General features: G+C 36.6%; 1 long non-coding RNA gene across 1 annotated transcript in view; it reads left to right on the top strand.

Annotated features, from left to right (window-relative positions):
* The window catches only part of LOC120581663 (uncharacterized), a 131,898-nt gene that overhangs the window by 82,197 nt on the left and 25,147 nt on the right, over positions 1 to 24,554 (top strand). The gene's annotated exons all lie outside the window — the stretch shown is intronic.

Below are 24,554 nucleotides of genomic sequence, written 5' to 3'. Positions count from 1 at the left end.
ATAAGGTAGTGGAACATGGCTTTATATCAAAGGTTTGATTTTTTTCAGGGCCTGTTGCAAATTTTAGGCTTGTTTTTTAGGTTTTGTAGATGGGATGTAGCACAGGTTTAGGACTCAGCACAGCCAGTCAGAGAGCTGAGTTCTGTCACAGCATGCACTAGGGATAGTCTCCTCAGTTTATTTATACCTTACTGCTGTGATTCTCTAGCTCAGCTCAGAGACACCCTGGGGATAGAACTTGAGCTACTCAAAAGAAAGGCAAATAATCAGTGGACTTTCTCTGTCTAGGCATTTAACTTAAGGGAATTCCATTGTATGTGCTCAATGCTAAGTATGTTTAGTATTAAAAGAAACATATATTTCTTACAGTGTGGCCCTTGAATGCAAACCAAATTTCATCTGGTGTGCAATTGAAGAAATAGCAACCTGAACTGAAGTTGAAGGCAAAACTGACTATAAGGGCATTAGTGAGAAACAGAGGATGTGTGTGCATGTGTGTGTGCGTGTGTGTGTGTGTGTGTGTGTGTGTGTGTGTGTGTTTCTTACTTGTTTTCTTTTTTATGGGTAATGTTTGGGATTTTTTTAAGGGCACGTTTGTCTATATGCAATGAGCTGATATTAGAATGTAATGTCAAAGATGTAACTCACTGCTTTGTGATCTCTATAATAATTTACTCTCATAAGAGTGTATGCATTGTGGTCATTACTGCACCACTAGTTTTATCTAATATTAACTTCCAAGCTAGATATTCTGCTATTTGACAAAGATAACAATGGAATACAAAATCAATTTAACTTTTATCTTTACTAGAAGCCATAGAAATCTATCCAGGAAAAATTCAAATGTGTGCACATGACTCTAGAAAAAGAACTCAGCTACAGATTGTAAGAAATGTAAAACCAAATCAGATTTCCTACTGAGGTTCTTTATCTATAACCTGGTAAACTGGAGCTAATCCATACATTGTCCTTAGGAAGGGAATAATCTCTGTAAAGAAGAAAAATTGGCTTTGGTCAGTATGAATAGATGAAGAAAAAGTGTAACTCCCCACACCTAAAAATAGCTCCCTCACATAGTCCACCAATAAGAGATTCATTTGAAATAACAGGATCTTCTAAAAGCTGCTATGAAAGTTAAGCTTCCTACTACCTGAACTTTGGTACGAATTGGTTTAGTCAGGCATTTTGATTGCTTTTCCTCTAACACCTAGCTGAGAAGATGAAATAGTGGTCTTGTTTGGAGGAAATTGGAGGAGGAGGAAGAAAGAGCAATTTTAGAGCAGAGATATTTTTGGAAAAGGTGCTGACCAGGGGGAAAGTGCTGAAGTGGATGCTTAGGACAACTGCAAACAACTCTCCTAGTTCTTGGAATTTGAGTAACAGAGGTAGGAGTTGGAGCAGAAGTAGTCAAAGCTCCAGGAAGAGAAGGATGAAGTAGCCGAAGCAGACATTGACCACACAGCAGTGGTGGTAGGAATCCTGACTGGTACACCAGAAAGTAACAAGTCATGGTTCTGCAATTGTTTGCCTTGAAGAATTACCCGGCTTATTTCTCTCAAAGAATAACTGTCTTATACATCAGTGTTTATCTTAGAATAGAGTATACCTATGTTCATGCTCAATAAAAGCTTATTTAATTAAACATATAATGCTCCTGACATCTTTCTCATACTTATTGATACTTGTCCAGGACCTTACCCCCTGGAACGTAATTTCTCAACAAAGTTTGCAAAGTACTTGGCCAAAACTAACTTCCACTAAACTTTAAAAATAAAAGAACAAATTTCAAAGCAACCAACTGAATAATTCTATTTTATGAGCCATCTCTATAAATGGTTCATTCATCTAAATGGCATTCAATCTCACATGGACACTCAAGAATTTTAAGACAGATGATGGCTATTTCTCTAAACCTTAAAAATCCCATAAGACGGGAGCAGCAGACAGAAAGCTTTTATTTTTGTCAAAATCAGTCTTAACTTTGGTGTATCGCAGTGGCTGTGTGTCATTGTCAACATTCTTGTCCATGCAGGCAGATGTGTTTGGTCCATTCAGCCATCATTCTAGAACTAAGAGTCTTTGATGTATAAATGAAGAGTTGACGAGTAGTGAAAGTCAGAACTAAAAATTAGGAAGAAAGATGCCAAATGGCTGAGAGGTTAACATGGACATAGACCCTGATTTTGTTAAGGGGATTGTAAGGAGGGAGCAAAAGGGAGGAAGTCTCTAGGGAATGAGTAATAGGTCACAGCAGGGCATATACTTTTGCAGATTTCTTAGTTGTTTGTCACCTATTCACAGATTTTCCCTGACAAACTTTCAGGATAACTTCTTAGGGGAAATATACTCTTTGTGGAGGGGTGGGTGGGGGATAAAAGTCTAAATCAGGCTTAATACATTGGTGAGTATATTGATGATCCAGTCCAATCTACCTTTGCTGCCACTGCCTTTATTCAATTTCACATTTTCTCCCCTTTGGACAGCTTATGATCCTGTAACTGCTGACGTTGCCCCTGTGTTCTGCTTCCATTGCCTCTCTTCACGCCTTCAGAATCTTCCCCTACTCTACCAACCACAGGGAAATTTTTCTTAAATGCAAATATTATTGTTTGACAGCCCTGCTTAAAAGATTTCAGTGACTTTCTATTTTCTGTGGAATAAATCTCAAAGTTTATAGCATTAAGAACCTTTATATTCTGTTCCTCCAACCTTATCTCTTATAACTTCCCTTTATTATTTCTAGCTTCACACTGTGTCTTTATAATTTATATCTCCAGTTCTTTATATATGCCTGACAAACTGCTACTTTATCTTTTAGAGGAAAAATCAAGTGTGTTCTCATCTTTGGCAATCCCCTCCTTGGATCCCTACCTCCTAACTCCAATGAGTAGAGGGAGTATATTCATTGACGTTGCCACTCCTTCTCGTTTACATACCTAACTACATTTTTTAAAAACAAATCTATTGCAGTAGTTTGTGTACTTATCTCCCCTCCTAGACTGACTTTCTTCAAGGTTGGTACCTAATTTATTTTTGTAAATCAAGGACATGGCACATAATAAGTGCTTAACAATTGTCTATTGGATGACTGAATGAAGTTTTCATGCTTAAATCCCAGGGTTTAGTTAGTAGCTCGAGTAAGCAAAATTGAGGATTGTTTACGAGGAGTCAGTCCAGCACTGGGCTAGGTCCCCTTTGGGGGTTGGAAAGTGAGGGAGACACTGGTTGAAGAAGGGTTTGGGCCAGTCACAATGTGGGTTTAGGGGAAAATGCATTTAGAAAGACAAACAATAGGTGGTTGGAGGGTAGTTATTACTGAATAGGGGAGATATTCATGATGTCATGGAAAAACATTGTTAAGTTAAGTAAGTAACATGAATGGGAAAAGTTATGTTAGGGGTGAACAGGCACATGATTTTGGACAGGAATAAAATGTATTGAAATGATAGAATTAGATGAACATGAATTGCTTAGCAAGAAAATTAATGTTGTGGTTGGTAAGGTACTTGAAGCTGCAGGTATGGTGAAGACTAAGGGACTATATGACTCTGATATTCAGTCAACTTTGTCAAGAGTGGGAGGGAGACTGGGGTGGCATCTGGGAGAAGTTTGTGCAGAGAACAAAGACTGCTATTTTTTACTGCACTGGGACCCTCCTCCCCTCAATATGAGGAACCTTCCCATCCATGCAGCAATGCCTCAGTGACGATGAGCAATAAAGGTTCATGAATTTTCTATTTATTGATGCTGTAGCAGCTGCTACAGTTAGAGGCTCACAGCTTGGTACCTCAGCTGTGTACAACTTTCTGACCCAGAGTGTAGCTCTTTTAAAAAATATCATATACTGAAAATTTGTAAACACATAAAATAGAGATTTTACCACTGTACCCATGACCTTGTTTTAACAAATATCACTATTTCGTGATCCTTTTTAACGAATATTTTAAACCAAATTCTAGACTTATATTATTTCATATATTAGTATATCAATATGTATCTCTAACTGATAAGGATATTAAAAATAATATCACCACCAAGCCATTATCGCATTCAGGGTTGCTTTTAATATGCTCAAGGCACCAGCTTCTTTTCTTCCACCTCATCCCACTCCTCTACTGGGCTGTATATACTATTCCCAGTTATGCCACGAGCTGTTGTCTTTCTGAGAGAAGAACCAGCCAGTATACCCAGTCTCTTTGTGCTAGCAGAGTCTTCCATTTGCAAGATAACATCTATGAAGAATGACGTTTCCTGGCCTTTGCTTTTGTTCAGCTTATATCTGATATTTTAATTAGCAGAAAATGTATTCAATCTGTAAACTCATCTACCACTATTTCAAGTCTCACACCTTCCTGCTATGTCAAAAGGATTTATTTATAAACAAACAAACAAACAAAAAACCTTGAGTATTCTTAGAGATTTTAAAGCAGTGTAAATGTGCCAAGTGTTTATAGATACAGATTGAATTGCCTGTTCTGCCTACCAGTTTTGGAGGAATAAATGAAACTCATTCATCTAGTGACCTTCGATAACTTGAGATGGGAAACGATCATGGAAACCAGCTACTACGTAGTTGCTTTCCACTTAGTTGTTCTCTTTAGCACTCTGTGCTAGTAGGAAAGGTCAAAATCACCTGTATGGAATAGGATTAATCAACAGAGTAGATATAAAAAATTCTGGCCCTCAAGTATTTGTGATCTACTTGGCAAGGTAAAGCACATATGTAAAGATCAAATTATCCATAAGGCACTGGAGTTCAGGATCAAAAGTTAGGGATGTTTGTGCTGTAAGCATTAGCATAGTGGGAGACACATCTAACTGGAAATAGTCCTGATTTTTTTGAAGAAGTGAAATTTCACTTGGACTTTGCCTGCCATCATTATAGGCAGAGAAGTAGGAGTGGGGGTGTTTGGGAGTGCAATGTTGGTGGGATGGAAAACAGGACAAAGTGTAGAGAGGCTACATGTAGGGAATCATGTATAACCCAATATAGCAGTAATTTGTTGTGACCTGTACTACATGTCACCACCTTCCCAGCTGATTTAAGGTCAAGTGGGCAGACAGTTCCACTTTAAGGTCTACTATGATGTCTCTCTGATTTTTGGTCTCAGGGTTTTCTTTGATGCCTACAATAGGCTATTCAACACAATAGAGACAGTCCACCAGTTGGGGATTCAGTGTCTGTGGTGGCAGACCTAAACTAAGGGAAGCCAGGAGTCAGTGGAAAATGTCCTAGAATTGTCACAGGGACATTTCTAAAATGCATTCTACATGATTTCTCAGAAAGCCCCCAATCGGATCTGAGCTTCAGTTGCCCACAGTGCTCACCAGCTCAACCACACATCTCTACATTAGTTTTCTCTCCTTCCTCTTCTATATCCACTGACCCATTCCCCTGCTCCTGGAGAACTGCCTCCAAAATAAACTCCTTGCACTCAAATCCTTGTTGAAGACTCTGCTTTTGGGAGAAACCAAACTAAGAAAACCAGGTTGGTAGAAATGAGGCAATGCTACAGGGAAAGAGAAAGAAATTCAGAATGGTAGGTTGAAGGCTACACTTTCTTACTAATCAAAAAACTAATATTACTCCCTCCCTATTTGCTTTCCACTTGCCTTTTCCTTGCTGTTACTTCAAAAAAGTAAAACTATAAATTATACTTTTAGGTTACAGTTTACATGGAACTAGCATGGCCTATAGTTTATAGTCTTCATGGATTCTGACTTTAAGGCTTCTGTCCTGTTGTCTCTCCTCATTTCAGTAAATGACAATCTATTCTTCCTAATGCTCAGGCCAAAACTTTTGAGGTCATCTCTGACTCTCCTTTTCTCATAATCCATATTTATCTGTCAGAAAATCTTGTTGGCTCCACCATCACGTTATATACAGAACCTGGCCATTTCTCAGCATCTTCACTACTCTCGCTCTGGTTTAAGCCACAGGTATCTCTCACTTGGTTTGTTGCAAGAGCATCTTGGTCTCACTCCTTCTGCCCTTAACTCTCTAGTTCTGCCCTTAACTCTCAGCAAAACAGCCAGAGTGATTCTGTTGAAATACGTCAGAGGATGTCCTATAATTTTCCATCCTATTCTGAGTAAAAGCCAACATTCTTGCAATGACTGAATAAAGCCGAATTTTTCATATTTCCTTTTTTGATCTTTTTATTACTACTCTTCCCTTTGCTTATTCCACTCCAACCGACTGGCCCCACTGCTGCAATTAAGAAAGGCCAGCATGCTCCCAGCTCAGAGTTTTTGCACTTACGTAACCTCACATGGAATGCTTTCCCTCCTTGATATGCACATGGTTCACTCCCATACCTCTTCAGGTGTTTATTTAACTGTCATTTCTCGGTCAGTCCTTTCCTGGCTTCCTTTTCTAAAATTGCACCCCATCTGGATACTTCCTTTCCCCTTTGCCTACTGTATTGTTTTCTTTTGTATGTCTCACTATCTAATAAGCATTATTTTACTCACTTAAAAATGTTTAACCTTTTTTCTCCTTGCAGGAGGTAAGCTCTATGAGAGCTAGTGTTTTCTCTTAGGAGTGTGGGGTTCTCTTTTCTTCATTTTTCTCTTTTCAGCCTAGAACACCACACACACACACAAATACACACACACACACACACACACACACACACACACTGATTTATAGTACATCAAAACATTTAGTGGATATCTGATAAATATGTGGATACCTAATAAATATGCCACCAAATATTTAGTGGATACCAAATAAAAATGTATATATATGGATGCCTGATAAATAAACAGAAATGAAAGAAGAGGTATGCAATTTTATTTAACCTCTCCGAGGCTCTATATTTTCAGCTGAAAATGGAGCTCCAATACCTAACTTATGGGAGCAAATTAAACAATGTATTTAAAGATGTTAGGAGAGCAAAGAACCTAGATACTGTTTATCAGAACTCATATTCTGATTTTTAGTTCAGGAAGCCAGAGTCTTGAGATTTATATGTTAAGCCATGAGAGGACTCTTTTAAAAATTTTTATAAGTGATGTTTAAGATACTAAAAACGCTTCTTTTGCAGTTCATTTTTCTTAGGAAAGCAGGTGGGAATGAATCCCTTGAAGCCTTTCACTTGTTGAAAGTATAGTATGGAGTTTCTAGACTAGACTACAAGCTCCATCAGAACAAATATATAATTATCTTGTATACTGCAATGTTCCTAGAGATTGCACCTGGTGTATAGTAAGTTCTCAGTAAATATATATTGAGTGAACAAATAAAGATAATGTAGTTTTTCCTTCATTTAAGATGTCCCATTAGTGAGGCTAAGATCTTGCTGGGAACTACTTTTTTTCCCCTTGCAAGAAGCCACAGATGTTGACTCCATCCAGCATTCCTGACTCACCTCCTCCCTGGCCATTGGTTTGGATTGTGTCTCTCCTTGGCAGACTCTCTGGTGTGCTGCTGTTATACATTCTCAACACATGACTGATCCAGCATCTGTTCTTTTCTTAGTGAATACAGTGCTAGGATAGAAAGGCAGGAACTTTACTATTTCCACTATACCGCTGGCTTACCTTTAGGGAGTGATTGTATGGATACCAGGAGGGAGACAGAGAGTGAATTGGGTGGAAGTATTTGAGTTGTCTGTATAAGAGATTGAGCAGTGATTTCAAATGGGAGAAATTGTTACATGCCACAGTATCATCCTGAGTTGTAAGATTAGAGGGCACCATCTACAAAAATATCAAAAAAATGAAGTATTCCTCCCATTGGTACTTTTCTTCTTTTTAGAGAATAATTGTCCTCATTCGTGGGTAACACATAGGGTAGAAATGAAGATGCTTGTTAGTTTCGATGGTTGCATCTGGCTTAGTTTCTCTTGCATTCCTAGGATTGTAGACTTTGCTAGTAAAATCAGCACAAAGATGTACAGATGAACATCTGCTAGTTTACATCATTTGGCTTTTTTTTTTCCGGAGGCGTGGGGAGAGGGGCTGAAATGTGTTGTGGTGGGAATGGCTTTTAAAAGAGGACCTATTAATTGTGAATTTTAGAAAAATGTATTGTGACTATTGTTTTACTTCCTTTACACAAATTTATAAATAAAATATAATTTCAGGTAAACAAGCTAAAAAAAGGGAAATGTGATGTGAGTTCCAGCCTTAACACTATACCTTTTTTAGGACCTTGATATTCACTAATTGTAGTTATTGGTTTAATGACAACATAAATCTATTAAATTAGGGTATACTGATTGCCATGACCTTAGACCTCAGGTATATAATGGTTCAAACATAATAGAAGCTTCTCTCTTGTTCACGTAATAGTGGTGGGAATGTGGACAAGTCAGCAGACAGCTCCACTCAGTCATTCAGAGATTCAGGCTAACAGAGGTTCTGCTATGTATAGGCTTCCAATATGGCCCTGTTTTTTTGTTTTTTGTTTTTTTTTTTTAATTTTCTTTTTCTTTTTTAGTTAATTCGAAGGGAAAAAGAGCAAATTTTTATGTGCCAGGTTTGGGAGTAGTGTACATAATTTCTACTCATATTGTTTGGCAGTGGTCTTATTCAACTTCCAAGTAGTCTGGATAATGTAATTGTTTAACAAGTTCCCAGGAAAATAAAATCTGAGATAAGGACTAAGTACTAATGTTTTATTTGAAAGATCTAAGTCCAGCACATCAAGAGTGAGAGAAAAGGGAGGTAAGCAATGCAAGGTAACATGTTGGCTATTTTTTTTGCAAGAAGCTGAAAGAGCTAGTGGGTCACTTAACAGGTCAACCTACTTTGTGAGAGTGCATGGCGAAATCATGATTCAGAACATTCCATTGGAATGAGGAAGGGAAAGAGAATTTATTTGCCCACCTCTCTCCCATCTCTCACCTCTCACTGGTCAAAGTTTGCCACATAGGTTGTCACTCAGCACTGCTTGTTTGCACCATCCAACACTTTCAACAACTTCTCAGAAGCCAAAACCAATGCTCTTTGACATGGCATTTCATTTGAATCTGAGTCTAAAGGGGGCAGGAGAGGACAGAGACTTAAATATGTTTGGATGGCTTCAGGTAGCAAGATTCATAAGCCTGCACTGATAGCTTGGCAGTTGGCAAACTGGGGGCAGCTGTCTGGAAGATGAGAGAAGCCAATATAATCTGAAAAGTTGCAAAAAGATGTCTTAGAGTCTCCTCTTTGCACATTGAGATCCATTTGTGCCCTTCAATTATAGGTGGTTTATAACTAAAATATGGGAACAGCATTTTTGGGGGGGTGGTTTAAAAAAGAGGACATCACATCTTCCTGGAAAGTGGGAGTCCAACCTGTAATGGAGTCACCTTCAAGTTGTGTTTTCTTAGAAGAGACAAGGTACCAGAGTCAATGAAAAACAATTATAATCTTTGCTGCTACAGCTGGTCCTGAGGCTGTAAGGGATGTCATCATCTCTGTCCTCCACCATTATAGATTTCCCTCACCCACTGCCAGCACTTCCTGATCTCCTTGCCTAGGTGAAGTGACCCAGATTTTCATTCTGAGGATTCTATGCCCTTCGTTACCCAGATATTATTGGATTGTGGTTTTAACAATTGGCCAGTGAGAGTTATTACTGGGAATGGAAATACTAAGACATGCCTTAGTGAATATCTTATATTCATACATGTTTCTCCCTGACCATGAGAAGTTGGGGTTGCTTCTACACAACCCAGACTTCTCATGGTAATCGAGGTTATTGATCTCAGCCAGTATGGTAACTCTCTCACTCTCTCCTCTCTCTGACTGCCACTGTAATGATGAGTTCAAATTATCCCAGTGGTACATACAGCTTCAGTCCAGTGAACCACCATTGTGTGTCCCTTGACAAAAGTGTTTCTCTTCTGGGAGTCGGGACCTGTAACCCAGCAGAGCCTCAAGCTGTGGGACAGGAAGCACAAACATCACAAGTCAGTGATCGAGTGTGATGATGAGAGGGGACACTTCTATTTCTACCACTTTGTTCTTGAACACTTGTATTCATTTAGTTATTGGAGATATCATAACATGTGTCAAGTATTGGTATAGCACATATACTGCATCTCGGAGGTCAGTCTCAAATCCTCAGTATGTTGTTCTTCACCTGGGACCTTAGCTGAGGCTTTAACAGATCATTCCACTGTTCTTGTAGGTTGGCTGTTCCTGAGTGATGAACTCATTTGTTAGAAAGGCATGGATAATCTTAAAAATATACTCCTTTAATCAATAATACAATGAAAAACCAAAACAGGATGTGTCAATAATTTCACAAGCCTTAAGCTATATGTAAAGAATCTGAATAATGTGCTCTCAGTAGAGAAAAATATATTTTATTATTGGGTAGAAACTTAAGAGATCAACTAATTTAACCACCCCATTTTACAAAGAAAAATAGTGGCTCAGAAGGAAACAGTGTCTTAATAGGGTCAACACCTAATAATGGCTGAATCTGTGCTACGTCCAGGTGTTCTGATTTTTAAATTTCTGAAAATTCCATTATATCAAGCTATTTTTTAAACAAAAAACGTGGGTTTATCTTTTGAAAATTCACAGTGGATTTTTAGATGCAAATCAGATTAGTTTCAAGGTTGCAAATGACCTTGTTTACCCTTTGCTGTGATATTAAGTAGAATTGGATTGTTTCTGAAAGAAGTTCAGTTTTTCATGTAGAAGCAAGGGAAACGTTCATCTTGGGCAATAACTACTTTCTACTCCTTCAGAATCTTGTTCAAGCCTCACCTCCTTCAGCAGGCCTTCCCTAAATTCTTTAGTTTATGGCAAGCTTGTCTTCTCCTAACTCCCACAGAAACTATTGGCCATATTTTTATTATTTTTACTGCAAAACAGTTTTTACAAGATCACAATAAAATAAAGGAAAAGAAGAAATTTCTTAAAATCTTGTTATTTCAACAGATTAAACCATTTTCAGTTTTTGAAATTACATTCAGCTTTTGTATGCATATACAATTTGTATATCATTGGATATTTTGTAATCATGGCACAGATATATATTTGTAGGCATTTCCTCATTTCACATCAATGCATGATCACTTTTTCAAGTTGCTACACGATTTTCATAATGTTGCTTTGAATGGGGTTCATTATCTCTTGGATATTTCATAGAAATTTTACAATTAGTATGTCTACGAGTGGACTCGGCTTTTCCATTCAGTCTCATGTAATTTTAGACAGAAAAAGTCCTCAACCTGTCTCTCTCTTCATTTACTATCCCCTACTTCTATTCAGTTTACAAGTCTAGTCCTTCTCTGCCTGAATATTTCTTAGTTATAAACTCTTTTTTTTTTCTATCTTTATCACTAGATTAGGTTTCTTGAGGCTCACTAGTCCAATTGTGATAGGCTAGTACTGGCTACTACTACTAGTCTTCCTTATAAATGCACAAGTAATCTTTCTGAAATGAAAATTTGTTGTTATTATGTCTCTGCTTAAAAACATTGAATGATTCTCCTTTGTGAGAGGGATGTCAGTACTTAAAACAGATTATTTGACACAAAAATGTAGATTTCTGGTTTCTCTTCAGGAACAGAAAATCTGGCCATAGTGGGTCTGCATTCCAGCATGGCACTAGAAGACTGAAGCTGAGTAGAAGCTGTTTTTATAGACAGGGCAAGTGCTTTTCAAACTGACATGGAGGCCCCCTAAAACTCTTATTGATCTTAGTTCCCTGGCTCCTGTGGGCTTTTGAGTTTGAGACCTTTTACTTTCCAGACTAAAGCCTAACCCCCTTTGAATGGCACACAAGATTCTTTATTACAGACCCGGGTGAGTTCTTTAGCCTCATTCTTCTAGAGAATGTACCTAGGAATGCCCTCCTACTTTCCATGCCTCATCACTCTTATGTCTGGGTGAAGCACTTTTCCTTCCTTCCAGACTGTGCTGCTTTGTCACCTCCTCTATGAAGACCTTCCTGATTTCCTGAGCCTAGCAAGTAGTAGAATGATCTGGAAAGGAATTTTACTTCTCATCCTATTCTACAACTAGTTTTTCCCTGCTCAGTCTAAGAAGATGGGGCACGAAGCTGCTTCTCAGTGTTTTTTCTTCCTCGCTCCTTCTCCTGACTTTTTTCCTCTGGCTCTTTTCCCTGCTTTCCATCTTCCTAACATTTCCTTGTCAACTTAATTCAGCAAACATTTAAAAAGGGCTGTTAAAGGCACTGGATGCTAGAGGAGATTTAGCGATGAGTGAGGGGTTCCTGCCAACAGAGTTTACAGCAGAGTTTACGTCTGGGTGAGACAAATGAATGTGTGACAATGACAGTATGACTAGGGGCTTTAAGTCAGGTACAGGCAATGTGCTGAGAAAGGCTGGAAGAAGGAGTGTTTACCAGTCTTCTTTGGCAAAGGGAATGAAAGGTGATTGCTTATATTTAAAGATTTCTTAAAGGGATAGTAGAACCATGTGTTCCTCATAACTCTTTCTTATGCTTTCTTCTCATCTCTACATATCCTTAGCCACTCCAGTATTTCATTTTAGAATGAGATAGTCAAGATGTCTGGGTTCAAGTCTGACACCATTACTTTATATCTCTGTGACACTGGGCAGGCTACTTGACCTCTTCATGTCTCAGTTTCTTCATCTTCAAAATGAGAGAAATAATAGCACCTACTTCATAGAATGTTGAGAAAATTAAATGTGATAGCCACATAAAACATTTAGTATATTGCCTTAAAAGAATTAAACACTCAGTAAAATTTAGCTATTAATAGTATCATTATTTAGTTACCCACATGCCCCAACATCATGTTCTGGTGACTTCCAAAGCTATAATTATAATAATTTTAGCTAACATCATGAAGAGAATGTCCAGTGCTATGGTTAAGTATGCACACTCTGGAGTTAGGCCTCTTGGGTTCAGACTGATTACTTCCTGCTTTATAAGTTTTACAAGCTACTTTCTCTGCATTTGCTCCCTCATCTTAAAAATGGAGATAGTAGTATCTATGATATAGAGTTGTTGTGAAGATTAAACAAGTAAATATATATATATTTATATATATACACACACAAACACATATGTATAATATATATGTGTGTGTATATATATATATGTTTATATATATCTTTTATTAATATATAATGACAATGATGTGTGTGTGTGTGTGTGTGTGTGTGTGTATAAAATGCTCAAAGAGCAGTGTCTGGTACATAGGAGGTACTGAATAAATATTTTTTGAACTACTTATTTTTATTGAGCTGCACTAAGAGCTTCATATATGTTGTCTATGGTATCCTGAGATGTCTTCACAACATAGAAGTATAATAGTAACCTTTATTGTAAAGATGAAGAGACTGAGGCATGGAGGGTTTTGGTAGCTTGCCCAAGGGACATATTAAATGGGATAACTTGGACTTAGAGCCAGATGTCTCTGATTCCAAAGCCTGTGCCCTTATTTACCGTCACTCTCCTGAGTGCCAAATTCAGACATCCAACTCTGTAGGAGGCATCTCCTAGAGGTTGTCTCATGGGCACTTCATATTCAGCATTTCCAAAAACAATCTCATCATATTTCTTTTGAACTTGTTCCCTCCTAAGCCTCACTGTCTTTGTAAACATGACCACCACCTCTCTAGCTGCCCAAGCCAAAGAACTTGGGGTTGTACTTAATTTTTCTTCTTCATCCACACCTACTCAATCAACCACCAATACCTGTGGCTTCTAACTCCATTATAATGGTCTCATATTTGTGCATTTCTTTTGGTCTTTGCTGCCACCACCCTAGTCCTAGTTGCTATCATTTCTTTTTGAGTAAATGCAATTACCTTCTAATTGGGCTATATAATGCTTAACGAGACACAGAATATTATTTTCATCTGGATTCCTCTGAAAGCATGCTTAATCTTTGCTGGAAGAAAGATTGGAGTAGAGGAACCCCCTCCAACCCCAACACATTTCCAGCACTCCTATAATATCACAGTTAAGGATATTAGGTGATACCAAGACATTAAGGCAAGGCAAAAGTTATTTTTTTATGAGCATAGGAGAAAACATTTTGTGGTCAAATACCCAGTAAAGAGGTGGTGAGAATACAGAAAGAGGAAAAAGAAGAGAGGAGAACTAAAGGTGAAGAGCCAAAAGGTGATAAGAAGATGGGGGCCAGTGAAAATTCATAGGATGGAGAGGCAACAAGTATTTTTAAAAATGCTATAGCTCAATTGTGACTATTATTTTCCTTGCTGTGAAGTAAATTCTTCCTTTTTCCTGTTATAAAAATTTTCAAAATCTTTTAAGGACTTGTGAGAGTATACCTGTTTTTGGGCAACTGAACCCAGGTTTTCTGACTGATTTAATATAGTAAGTCACAGAGGAAACATGAGCCCAGAAGGCAGAGGCCATGAGAAAGAGGCCCATGGAGATTTGCAGAAACTTTAGAGCAGAACTTTGGCCTTCTGTTAGGTCATAGAATTGTAGAGAGCTCAAGACAATTATTCCTAGATCTCCAAAGATACAAGGTGTCCCCAGATGACATCTGATTTACGTTTGCATATACACAAAATTAGTACTTCCCGAATGATGAAATAATATTCTAAGAGAAGCATGTAAGTCTAGAAATTTTTTTCTTCTTTGTGAAAATACAGACAAATATTTAATTGTTTTAATTTCAGGATTGAGTAAATCAGAAGCTGATTTGGAAATAACATTCTACTGAGCTGGGTTATATTCACAGTTCTGTCACTTAACTGGGTTTGGACCCAAGGGAATTGCCAGTGGGGAGTAATTTAAATTCTCTTTGACCTTATGTTTCTCATCAGTAAAATGAGAGATTTAGGCCAATCTCTCTTTCCTAAACTATGATCCATGTATTTATATAACAATAATTGTGGAAATTGCTATGTTTGGATTCACTTCCTAATTATGCTAGCAAGCAGGGTGACTGTATATCTGGATTTACCTTATATAGTTACAGTTGTGCCTGTTTCTTGGTATAATTATTAATAGTGCTCCATTTTACTCTATAAAATGTCCCGATTTGGATAATAACATTCACAAGTACCCTTTTAACACGAATTCCTTGAATAGAAAATTTTAGGTTAAGTAATTTTAAACAAGTTTCTTAACTGAAAACCTTTGGAGATCCTTTAATATGTTAATGTGCTGTATGATTCTTGAAAAAAGGAGCTATAGTTTCCAGGATTTTGGTTTTGGAATCCTTATTTTGCTTCTTATTGGAATAGGTTCATTGAACTTATTTTTGGAAAGAGTATTAAATTATCGTAATTCAACAAATACTTAACTACTATTTGCCAACCCCTGGAACAGGCAATGGAGTAATAGTGATTTAATAAATAAAACCCAATTTTCCCCAAAGTAGTTTATAATCTGACCTGTAAGTAAGGTGGATGGCAGTGGGAATTAAGGTGCTATACAGAAAATTGCAATTCAAGGTCACATTCTAGCTTTAATATTCTATTATGATACCATATAATTGGAGACCAAGATAGACAGAATAAGTCTAAATCTTAAATGAGTGGTATAATTTGTAAGCACTATGTCAAGTGAAGTTTTCTTAAACTCAATACTGAATGAATTTGATTGGTCGGTCTTTCAGGATATTTGTAGAATAGTCCAGAGAACCAGTATTTTCATGACTATGTAGACTATCTTATTTTAAGATTCAGAGTCTTAACAGTGTTCAGGAGGAGATGATTGGTAGAGTTATTTTTAAAAAGATGTGAGAAATGCTATTTTATGGAAAGACTTGTGAGTTGAGACTGTGATTAGATTACCCAAAGATTGATTCTCAATAGAATTGTTATGGTTGACAATAATAGTCAGCACTTCATGATAAACATTCACGTAGTAATTTATTCCCTTATTACTTATTTGTTAGTATTCTTCCTTTACAAATACTTCGTGACAAACATTCTTCCCTTATTACTTATTTGTTAGTATTCCCTTATTAATTTATTTGTTAGTATTCTTCCTTTACAAACAATCAAACAAACACAAATAAACAAATTTATTCCCTTATTACTTATTTGTTAGTATTCTTCCTTTACAAATAAATGAACAAACAAACAAACACAAGCCTAGAGAGGTTGAATAATTTAATAAACCCAAATTTCACCTGAACCAAGAATTAAACCTGGGCAGAGCCTGTATCCCTTTTCACCACTAAACATAAATGTCAACAGATACATGTGAGAGCTGATTGTGAGGGTTTCAGTGACCTCATATTAGTAGCCTGAAATCAGCTGTAGTGGGAATATTTACATCATTGAAATCAGTAAATGTTACAAATCAGGTCTCTTTTCAGTCCCCAGAGCTAATTGTCAAACATTTATCAGCATACTACTGATTATAGACACATTTGGGAAAGCTGTCTTGAGTATTGCAGGTATTTATTTGGGTTATTGTTATTACTCTTTATAGTGTTGCTGAAAAAGGGGCCACATACTAAATCTGACAAGCTCATGAGAGGCCTGCATGGCAGGTCTTACAAACTCAAAGACCCTAAGTAACCACATAGGATGGTCTTAATATAAAAATTTGTAACTGAGAGTGAATAATGATGAGTAGTCACATCCTGGGCCTGAAGCTTCCTTGACAAAGGTCAGTCTTTACCTTAAGTGAACCTGTCTATTATTGCCTTTTAGCATCTAAGATAACTTGGAATATTAGAGTAATCCCCTTTTTCCTGACCCGTCAGGACACAACCTCCCACCAGAGCACAGGACCACAGAACCTTTTATTGTTATTTTGTTCTCCTGATATCATTACTATGTGCTGTAAATGTTAATTATTAACTACCACGTACTCACTAATTTAAAAGAAGTATGTCTCTGTTTTATTTTTTATCAGTCCCAGAGATTTCCCTGCTTTGCTTTCTCCCATCCCCTTAATCTACCACCAGTGGATTTCATGTAACCCTCATTATGTCTCCTCTTTTGATTCTCATGTATAAAATAAACTGTAAAACTACCATTCTCCAGAGCATTTTCTCAGTTTGTTGAGATTTTGCTTCCTGGCCATTATCAGTTTGGCTAAGATAAAAAATTCTCTACAGGTTTGTACCTTTCTTACATTGACGATATGTTGTCTTGGCATTTTCATCAGATGGAGATCCATTTTAGCCTGAATTGGACAAAGATATACAAAATGAGAATTCTCATGATCATAAATTATTGAATCTGGGAGTCTTTTCAGAAAATAAGATACTCTATCCAAATATTTCATTTCAAGAAACTTTGGAAAAGGTTTATTGTCCAACCATGATTTTGCTTATTATGCTTCTTCTGAATTTCTGACTCATTATTTACGTATTTCTCATGATGATTACACTTTGAATTTATATTCTAGTTATTTATATTCACATATTTTCTCCCTATTAGACTACATGATCCATGCTAGAATTCGTGTCGGATCAGCACTACCACCCCAGAGAGTGCCTAGTACAGTGTTTTTCCAAAGTGATTGAGTTAAATGTTGATTAAATGAATAACTTTTTTTTCTGTTTCAAACACTACTTGATGATTTAGGTAGAATGGTAAAGGAAACAAATCACTTTACATAATTTTGAATCCTAATTTTCTCAAAACAAACAGTATAGTCTATTAATCTGTTGAAATCAAGAATGCATATATAATGGTTACTGTTCTATACTTAAAGAAGTAACTAATTTATAATTCTTTTTTTGTTGTTGTTGTTATAAGTAGACCTAAAAGCCTGAGGGTTTTTTGAGGGAGTATAATAGGGAGTATGGTTTTGTTAGGCAGGTAGGTAGCTAGGTAGTCATGAGGGATGGGGAGAAGACAGGCTCAACCCAGGCACCACCCTTAAGACCTCCCAGAAACACCCATTTTTCAGTTAAAAATATCCTTACATCCTAAAATATAAGGAAGTAAAAAAACCCAAAATAGCCACTGGTTTAGGCTGGCCACAAACGCCTGTGCAGTTAGTACATACACTATCCTTGCTTGACTTTAGTTTCATTATACCATCATTATAGTATCATACATATGTCCGGAAATTCGTGAATCTAATTATAACAGACTGAATTCTGGGTAACATTGTGGGCAGTAAACAAGGGATTATGTAACAGCAAAATCTAAATCAAAATGACCTCATATGCGAATCATCTAATACCCTTACCTGAAACCACCCATCTAGGGCCAAAATAAAGTACACCTCCCGAATTCTGCGGGGCTGCTATCATCTCTGGTGTAGCTCATTTCTCTCTTGAAATGTAATTTAATAAATCTTACTTTTTCTAAATTTCACTGATCTATAATTCTTTTCTGCCTTGGCAGAAAGAACCGAGGTCCCCTCAGCAACACTTGGGCAACGATGGATTTAGATTACCCTCAACGGTAACAGTTTCAAGACCTGTAGTAAAGTAATTGTTGGTTTGTATTTTTACATCTAGCTTTAAAATATTTTTTTTTGGCTCTTTCCTTCTATTTAGTCTGATCTCATTAGTATTTTGCAAGCTATTTCTCCCCTAACCCCAGGTAAATAAATAGCCCTTTTAATTTTAGATTACAGATTCTGCTTTGAGTTTTTTTTAAATGTCTTGTTGTTTTAGAGCTATTTAAAAGTATTAGACTTAAAAAAAGTGATATTTTATTTTTTTAAGTCTAATACTTTTATTTTTAAAATTTTCTTTTTAATTTTTTTTTTTAAATTTTCTTTAATATTTTATTTTAAAATTTTATTTTATTTTTAAAATTTTCTTTAATAATTAAATATATTCGGAATGTTGTTTTCACTAGATACTCTTTAAAATTGGTGAATAGGCAGATTTGGTCTTTTTCCCGTGCCAATAATCAATCTGTCTGCTACTCAGCTATAGACCAACAACATCAGTGTAACCTGGGAGTTTGATGGAAATGCCATGTCTTAGGCCCATCCCAGACCTATTGAATCAGAATCTGCATTTTAACAACATCCCCAGGAGATTTGTATGCACATTAAGGTTTGAGAAAGCCAATCAATTGAGTTTTTTTCTCAAATTTACCCTGCTGCAAAAGCAGCTAACTATAATGTATTCTTCAATGCAGACCATAGTTTGGAATTCTGATTTATTTGATGGCTTAATGTTATTGACTGCACCTGGTGTGCTAGATGCTGCAAAGAAAACTTAAACCATCCAGCCATTGTTCTACAGTTACTTTAAAATAAGAGGATACAGACAATTTACTATTTTTTCTTTTGTTCTTTACAAAATTATACACATGCATTGAAAGAAGAAAGAGTTGGGTAAAGGAGAGAGATTACAGTCCCACTCTAGGGGATGTGGTTCATTGTTAAAATAAGGGTAAATGAGGGATGTTCACATATACAAATAGAAATAAAAGGAATTCCATCAATCATCTAGATGTTTGGTCTAGGGAAAGCAAACATCTGGATGGATGAATTTTGTGTAGACAAGGTATCTGGATAATTGCTTGTATTTTTCACTTCTCCAGATGTTTTAGCATTGTGTTGATGTAGCTCAAGCCCATTACTCTCAGACATTTCATGAATTTTTAGTAGAAAAAGTTCTGAAAACATTGATTTCATGTCTACATTCCATTATTTATGAAAGTTATAGTCTCATAAACCTAATATTTGGTCAAGATCTGCGCCTCCCCCCTTATTAAATTGCCATTTTATATAGTAGATGTAGAAGACATTCTTAGTCATCATTAAGATATGATGAAATGAAAGTAAGAATTTTGAAGGGGTCCAGAATATGTCACCCCCAAATATGCCACTTTGGCATAAGGATTATTTTAAGCTGAAGGTAATTGAGAATGAACAGCTGCAGGAAGAGTTTTTGCCCTCTCCTGATCTAACAACAGCGCATAAATTTTTCTTTGTGGTGTCTCCCTCCCCTGTACCAGGAAGAGAGCAACTCTTATTGCCACAGTCTGCACTAAAATGAGTCTGCACAAACAAATCTTACTAAAATAGTCCTTCTCTTCCATTAATTTCCTCCATATAGTTCTTATTTTCCTATATTGTTCTTTAAAGCTCAACCCCCTTACCTTTGTTAAAATGGTATATAAACCCCTGAATCTAACTGCTTGAGTTTCACTTCTTTTCTCTGAAGTCCTATGCATGCAAACTAGTTCTCCTGTTAATGTGCCTTTTGTCAGTTAAATTTGCACGCTCCTAGTCACTGAATCTAAGAGGGGAGAGGAAAAATTTTTCCTCCTGAACAATTTTAACTCTATTAAAACTTCCTTTAAAAAAATTAATAAATCGTTTTAAAAGAGGTAAGGAAGAAATAAAGAAGGGAGGATAAAAAGATAAGATATGAAGCATGTGGAAAGTCTGAAACATCAATAGAAATGGAATGAGAGTTTTTAGGAATTAGCTATTTAATCATCTGTTTCATCTAATCATTACTCAACCTGTCAATGACTGTAGGCACAGTATATGGAGAGATTATTATTGTCATACCCTAAGCCTGCAGTGAGGTCAACTGTTGGATCAATAACAACTCTGCTCCATCAGATAACGAATCTAAATGAGAATTGCCACTGTTAATCAGGTATCTTGAAATCCTTGAATAGGGCAAGGTGATAAATGATTGCTGACTATTCTTCTCCCTTTAACCTCCCTGGACTTTGCTCACCCATATTTTTAATTAACTAATTTAGCCAGGACATTTAAAATGCTCAAATCCTTTTAAAATTCTCCCCAAGGAGGTTATTCCTGGAGTAGATATTAGGAAGAATGTCCTTCCTTTCTTTGTAGAGATATATTTGGCACATTTTAATTTTTTTCTCAGAGGAACATGTTTCCAAGGGACTTTGGTTTCACATTTCACTTAGCTCTTAGTTCTTTACCTCATAGAATGATAGCATTTTGAAATTCAGCAAAACTATACAACGTTCTTTATGGGGTATTAAACAAAAGTCAAAACTATGGAAAATTACAACCTTTGGTGCAAAAGGAAATATCTTCTGCTTTTTTAGAAATTAGTAATAAAAACTCTTTTAGAAAAAAAAGTTGAGTAAAATTGAGGTTATGAGGAAGTCTTAATAATTAAAAGATATTTTGTACATTAAAAAGGAGTAAGATTTTGGCAGTTATGAATATTATTTGGTTTACACTTTTGTGGTCTTTGTCCTTTACCATATATTAAGATCTGAAATTTTAAAACTTAAGAGTTTGCACCTTCTCTACAACCTTGAGAAAGGCCATGATACTATTTCTAAGCAATTTTGTAACACCGTGGTTGACATTATAATTAACAGAGGTAAGGCCATTCACCAGCATTTTTGCTTTCCGATTTATCTCTCTCATATCTGGAGAATGAGACTGACCAAGGCAAGATAATCAAAAACTAACGATTTATTTTTTGTCTTTCTGACTTGACTGGTAAATTAGCAAATGTAGTTAAAATATTATGTGTGCATCCTAAGGTACGTGGGGAAAATGAGTTGTCCCAGCATCTCATTGAGAGCTTTTTTGGATATTGAATCCAACCTTCTATTTCCAGAAACCCTCCTTTCTGTTCAGATGAGCTCTATATAGCTTCTAGCATGAAAACACATACTCATCTCTCTTGGTTATCTAAATGTTAGATATTTTAATTGTTACAATTTATGGCATTTATGAACTGCCATTTCCAGTTATTTATTTCTGCAAAACAAAACATTCTAAAATGTAGTAGCGTAAAATAACAATCATGGATTAGGAATTCAGACAGGATACATGGGGATAGTTTGTCTCTCAGATTCGAGGGCCTCAGCCGAGAAGACTCAAATGGCTGAGCAGTGGCTCAGTTAAATGAGAACTGGAATTACTTGGAAACTTCTTTATTTATATGTCTGATGCATGGACAAGGATAATGCAAAGTCTAGGCTCAGCTGGAGCTGTTGACAGGAACACGTACATGTGGCCTCTCCATATGGATTATGCTTCTCTTAGTGAGGTGTCTAGATTCTGAAGGGGAGCGTTCCAAGAGGAAGCATCAGGAAAGAGAGTTCTAAAAGAGCCAGGTGCAACTGCATACCTTTTGGTGACTTAGCTTCAGAAATCACAGAATGTCATTTCTGTTCTATTCCATTGATCCAAGTAGTGACAGCTTACCCATATTCAGGGGGAGGTGAGATAGATCACATCCCTTGATGGGAGCAAAATCAAAGATTTCTGATAGTTTTTTTTAAACCACCATAATATCCAATTCATAATATTTGTTTCCTAAAAGATTTTCTTTACTAATTATTTTAAATAGAAGCATAAGATATCTGACACCTTATAGGGAGAAGCCAGAGGTGAGTCCTGTGTTTGATTATAAAGTTAAGTGCAGAAATCTTATCAATGAATTCTTTTGCATCTCCTAATATTACCCAGTTTGTCAGTCTAAACACAGTGGGTTCCAGAAAAATGTTTGGGGGGAAATTAATTGCTAGGAGAAGTTACCATGAATTATGTTTTTTTCAAGGCTCCTTGTAGTCAATCAGGCTCTTGCATTAGTGTTCTCTCTGATGTAGCCATCATTAACTAGAGCTGTATTATCTGTTCATTTGTGGCATAAAATAGACCCAAATACAGAGGATTGCTTTTGAACTGAGCCATTGTTTCGTGAATATTAGAACACAAATCAATGCATATTGACTAGGTTTGTATGGATGAATATGATAGCATTTCCCTCTACAAAATATGGTTCATTTCTTCAAAAAGATGCATAAGGCTAGGATAAAAATAAGAGGCACTTAAGTTTTTCAAGATTGAATTTTAAGTGCTGAGCTAATTAGTTCATTTCTTCAAATGCTTGAAGCTCTATGAACAAATACTATACTTTCTATGACTTGCTTCTGTGTGGATGGTGGTGGGCAAGAGATCAGAGAAGGATAATAACTATAGGTAACACTCCTGTGACATTTTAATGAGCATTTATTGTTTCTGCTGACACTCAAATTTGTCAGGTTGATATTATCATCCCAAATTTACAAATGAGCTAATTGATGCCAGAGATTTACTGCGGAATACTTATACCTTTGGAAAGTCATACCTCATCCTCAGCCAAATTATAGTACTCTTCTGTGTTCTTATAATACCTTAAAATCTATCCATATTTGCTACTTTGTGTTGAAATTATTTTATGTGTTTATTTTTATCCAGTGACTTGAGGAAAGGACCTTGTCTCATATATCTGCGCCCACTAAGGATTTGGCTCAAACTGAGAAATGAATACTTGTAGAATAAGTGATTGAAGTTCCTTTAACTCTAAAACTCTCTACCTATCCATGGTACATTTCAAGAAAGAATCATTCTGTTAGAAAATGATGAAGGAAAAAAACTGATATTTGTAGATAGGACACAAGGAAGTCATAGACATAAAGAGCTGTGAGTCATCTGTGGCATTGTTTTAGCTCATTTTCTAGGATATACTAGGAAAAGCAAGGAGGCCTGAGCAGTGTGAATAAGGAGAAATATTGGGAATTGAGGTCAAAGAGTCAATGAAGTGGCGGTCAGATCTCATGAGTATCGTAGGACAGATAAGGATTCTGAATGATTCGGTCAGACATAGCAATCAAAGTGATCCTTTTAGAATCTTGAGTGGAAGCAGGTAGACCTATCATGACTGATTTATTCAGGCCCAAAACCTTGGCTTCATCTTTTACTCCTTTTTCTTTTTCTTACCCCATATCTAATCAGTCTTATTTGCTCTACTTTTAGAATACATCAAAATCCAACAACTTCTCACCTTTGTCCAAGCAACCATAGTTGAACTCATTTTAGGAGTTCAGGAGACAGATGTCAATGTGGGAGACATACTGTAGAGATCATAGTAAAAGCCAGGAGACAGAATGATATCACCAAAGGAGTGAATGCATATAATGAAAAGAGGTCCAACGATTGAGACTTAAAGTGTTCCAGTTAACAGGTAGAGAGGGAGAAGGAGTATGAAAAAGAGACTAAGAATGAACTATTGTTGAGAGAGGAGTACGTTTGAGTCCAAGTGAAGAAAAGGTATCCAGGAGGAGGTGTCGTTAGATGTCAGTGCTACTAATATGCTGTGGACTGAAAATTAATCATTAGTTCTAGTAATGTGGAGGGTATCGACTTTGACAAGAATATCATTGGTGGCAAAAGTGGATTAATGGACTTTTCTCCTCAGTATGTGTCCTCTTTCCCTGATTTTTTGCATGTCGTAGTTTTGGTTGTATGCTAAACACTGTGAATTTCACTTTGTTAGGTGCTGAATATTTTTCTATTCCTGTAAATACTGAGTTTTATTCTGGAATCATGATTAAGTTACATAACTTGCAGTTTGAACTTATTGGGTCTTGCTTTTAAGATTTTTAAGGTGGAACCAGAATAGTATTTAGCATGGAGCTAATTTTCCCCTCTGGAGAAACAAAACTCTTCGGAATACTCTTCCAAATGCCCGATTAATTATGAGATTTGCCAGTCTGGCTGAAGGAGCTGGCTGGAGGGATCAGGCACTGTTCCTGGCTCTGTGCAAGTACCAGGCACTTTTACTTCCAATCCCTGTGGATGAGTCTTTCTCCAAACTTGAATAGTTGCCTCACATGCATATGCTGAATAATACTCAACTAAAGACTGATTGGAGGAGGAGCCCTCTGCAGATCTCCATATTTCTCTCTCTGTGTAGTTT

The sequence above is a fragment of the Pteropus medius genome, unplaced genomic scaffold (assembly GCF_902729225.1).
Source record: "Pteropus medius unplaced genomic scaffold, Ma_sr-lr_union100, whole genome shotgun sequence".
Classification (NCBI taxonomy): domain Eukaryota; kingdom Metazoa; phylum Chordata; class Mammalia; order Chiroptera; family Pteropodidae; genus Pteropus; species Pteropus medius.
Note: the sequence above shows the minus strand (reverse complement) of the source record. Positions and strands in the feature narration are given on the sequence as shown.